We start from the raw sequence: 4,386 nt of genomic DNA on the forward strand, positions 1-4,386 counted from the left end.
GTCTCCTGTTACAAAAATGGGTGCCTTGATCGCTCACGATTGCTCGTGGGGATCCAAAGCGACAGATAATATGGTTTCTCACAAAGGAAACAACAGTGTTAGCATCGTCAGTGCGGGTAGGAATTGCTTCCACCCATTTGGAAACGTAGTCCACAGCTAATAATATATAAAAATAACCATTAGAATTTGGAAATGGACCCATGAAGTCAATGCCCCAAACATCAAAAATTTCACAGAAAAGCATAATTTATTGAGGCATCTCATCCCTCCTGGATATATTACCAAATTTTTGGCATGGGGGGCAAGAATTACAAAATTCAGCAGCATCTCTAAAAAAAGTAGGCCACCAGAATCCATAGTCCAAGATTTTTCTAGCAGTTCTTTGAGGGCCAAAATGTCCTCCACTCTCAGATGAGTGACAGGCCTCTAAGATGGACTGGAATTCTGATTAAGGAACACACCGTCTAATTACCTGATCAGCGCCACATCTCCATAAATATGGGTCATCCCATAAATAATATTTAGACTCGCTTTTCAGCTTGTCTCTTTGATTCTTAGAAAAGTTAGGAGGAAATGTGCGGCTAACTAGATAATTAGCTACAGGTGCATACCAGGGAGATACCTCAGATACTACTTGCAGGTTATCAAATGGAAAATTATCATCTATAGGAGCAGAATCATCCTTAATGTGCTCAAGGCGACTCAAGTGGTCTTCCACTAAATTCTAGTTACCACTCCTATCCTTTATTTCTAAATCAAATTCTTTTAATAGCAATATCCAACGTATAAGCCTTGGTTTGGACTCCTTTTTAGATAATAGATACTTTAAAGCTGCATGGTCCGAATACACTACTACTCTAGTACCAAGTAAATAAGCTCGGAATTTATCTAGAGCAAAAACAATAGCAAGAAGCTCTTTCTCAGTAGTAGTATAATTGGACTAGGCAGCGTCTAAAGTTTTAGACGCATAAGCAATAACAAAAGGATCCTTACCTTCGTGCTGAGCCAGCGCTGCTCCTACTACATGGTTGGAAGCATCGCACATGATTTCAAACGGCTGGCTCCAGTCTGGTCCTCTCACAATTGGAGCTTGAGTCAGGGCGGCCTTCAGCTTATCAAATGCTTGCTTGCAATCTTCACTGAACTCGAACTCAATATCCTTCTGTAGTAATCTGGATAAGGGAAGTGCTACCTTACTAAAGTCCTTAATAAATCTCCTGTAAAAACCTGCATGGTCAAGGAACGAACGGACTTCCCTCACAGAAGAGGGGTAAGGTAAACTAGAAATAACACTCACCTTTGATGGGTCTACAGAAATGCAATTATTAGATACCACATATCCTAATACAATCCCTTGTTTTACCATAAAATGACATTTTTCAAAATTCAATACAAGGTTTGTATTAACACATCTATCTAATACTCTAGATAATCCATCTAAACAAAGGCTAAAAGAATCATCATAAACGCTAAAATCATCCATAAAAACCTCCATACAGTCCTTAATAAGATTAGAGAAAAGACTCATCATACACCTTTGGAAAGTAGCTGGTGCATTGCACAAGCCAAAGGGCATTCTCTTGTAAGCATAAGTCCCAAAAGGACATGTAAAAGTGGTCTTTTCCTGATCCTCAGGAGCTATATGAATCTGAAAATAACATGTGTAACCATCTAAAAAGCAATAATGTGATTTACCTGACAGACGATCCAGCATTTGATCAATAAATGGAAGTGGGTAGTGATCCTTACTGGTAGCTTGGTTGAGACGCCTATAATCAATGCAGACTCTCCAAGCATTCTGAACTCTAGTTGCTATGAGCTCTCCATGCTCATTCTTCACTGTAGTGACTCCAGACTTCTTGGGCTCACTGTCTGAAATGGGATAGATGATACCTGCCTCTAATTGTCTGGTCACTTCCTTTTTGACAACTTCCAAGATGGTGGGATTCAATCTTCTTTGGGGTTGACGGACAGGTCTTGCTCCCTCTTCTAAAAATATTCTGTGCTCACATACTTGAGGGTTGATGCCTACTATGTCTGCCAAACTCCACCCAATTGCCTTCTTGTACCTCCTCAGTACATCAAGTAACTGCTCTTCCCGTTGAGAAGTAAGTTCCCTTGCAATGATAACTGAAAACTTCTGCTCATCTTCGAGATAAGCATATTTGAGATGTGGGGGAAGAGGTTTCAGTTCCAACTTCTGATCATGGGTAGGCTCTGGATTGTCTGGAGCTTGTGAAAATGCTGAGGTGCCCTCATTGTCAGTCGAGAGGGTCCCCACACTTGGACCTTGTCCAATGTGCCTCTCTTCTAACTCTTCCTTGTGAACTTCAGCTACAGTTTCATCTATGACATCACACTGGAAGATGGAATGATCTTCTGGAGGGTTGTTTATGACTCCATTCAGATTGAAGATTACTATGCGGCCATCTATTTCAAAAGAGTATGTTCCTGAAAAAGCATCCAATTTGAATTTTGAAGTCTTCAGGAATGGTCTTCCAAGTAGGATTGATGATGGCTTATCTGAGTCATTATGGGGCATCTCCAAGATATGAAAATCAGTGGGGAATGTAAGCCCTTTAATGTTCACCAAAACATCTTCAGCAACTCCAGCCACTGTAATAATGCTTTTATCTGCTAACACAAAACGAGCTGCCGACCTTTTTAAGGGAGGGAGCCTCAAAGTATCATATATAGAAAAGGAATTATACTAACACACGCTCCTAAATCACACATGCAATCATAAATTACTACTCCACCAATAGTACAACTAACTATACAAGGACCTGGGTCACTACACTTTTCAGGTAATCCTCCCATTAAAGCAGATATGGAACTACCTAAAGGAATAGTTTCTAATTCATGAATTTTGTCCTTATGTATACATAAATCTTTTAAAAACTTTGCATATTTAGGTACTTGTTGAATAACATAAAAAAGAAGAACGGTTACCTCAACCTTTTTGAATATTTCTACCATTTTGGGATCGGGTTCCAACTGCTTCCTGGGCTTCCTTGCAAGTTGTGGAAATGGAATGGGAGTGGTGTTTTCTGCAGTGTATGCGCCTCTTGGTGCTTCCTCCTGTGGTTGGGCTTCTTCTTTTTCAGTTATGTCTTGTATGTCCTCTTCCTCTTCAACATCTTCTATTTTTACGACCTCTTCAGCTGAGGCGTGCTCTGGTGGGCTTGGCTCTTCCTGATTCCTCTCCTGCAGTGTGGTTTCGGACCTTAGGGTGATGGCATTAATGCCGCCCTTCGGATTAGGTAATGGTTGAGAGGGAATTCCAGTGGAACTTGAAGGTTGGTTATTGGAATTTTGCATTGATCCAATATGTGAGACAAGAGCTTGCAAAGTAGCGGTCAGACCATTCAGACTGGCATTAATGTTATTTTCCATGGTCTGTTGAGTTCGCTCAAAAAATTTTAGTAGCTCTTCATTAGGAGATGAAGAAGGATGAGTGAATTGAGAGGTCTGCTGTTGGGTATTCTGTGGTCCTTGGGACTACCTCGGGTGAGGTGCTCTGTAAGGTTGGTTCTGCTGCCTGTTGTTGTTATTATTCCACCTCTGATTTTCCTGATTATCTCTGCCTCCTCTGTTATTATTGTCCCTCCAATTCTGGTTAGAATTGTCCTGCCATCCATGGTTATTATTTCCACCTTGATTGTACCCTTGGTTGGGGCGATCATAGAAGTTATGAGTGGATGCCACCATGTTGTATTCCTGTTGGAGTTGCGGGTATTCATCAGTATAATGGCTATAATCAGCACAAATTCCGTAAACTCTCTGTGGGACTAACTGTTGGCTTTGCTGTGCTGGAGAAGGTTGAGCTTGCTGAACTTGTTGTTGATTCAATTGCATCTGCTTCAGCAAGTTGGTCATTTCACAGATACTCTGAGCTAGAGCAGTAGTCTCTCTGCTAGAGGATACTTCTGCAACGGCTTTTGAACGGCCTTGTTTCTGCCTGTGGTTCCTAGTAGATTCAGCTAAGTTGCTGATCAATTGCCATGCCTCATCAGTGGTTTTGTACTTCTTCATAAACCCATTGCTAGCACTTTCCAATGTGGTATTATCTTGGGGCCTCATGCCCTGTGTGATATAGCTAAGTAACACTATCTTGTCGATCATGTGGTGGGGGCATGCTTCCAGAAGACTATTGAAGCACTCCCAGTATTCAAAGAGAGTCTCGTTGTCATCTTGAACAATCGTGGAAATGTCTTTCCTCAGTTTATCAATAACTTCAGATGGAAAGAATTTCTCCAAAAACTCTTTTCTAAGCGTATCCGAGCTGGATACATTTGCTAAGGGTTGAGTGTAGTACCACTCTCTTGCTTTTCCCTCAAGAGAAAACGGGAAAGCTTTTAGCAGAATTGAAGTTTCATCTGTACC

The sequence above is a fragment of the Arachis ipaensis genome, chromosome B10 (assembly GCF_059453495.1).
Source record: "Arachis ipaensis isolate K30076 ecotype BB chromosome B10, ASM5945349v1, whole genome shotgun sequence".
Taxonomy (NCBI): domain Eukaryota; kingdom Viridiplantae; phylum Streptophyta; class Magnoliopsida; order Fabales; family Fabaceae; genus Arachis; species Arachis ipaensis.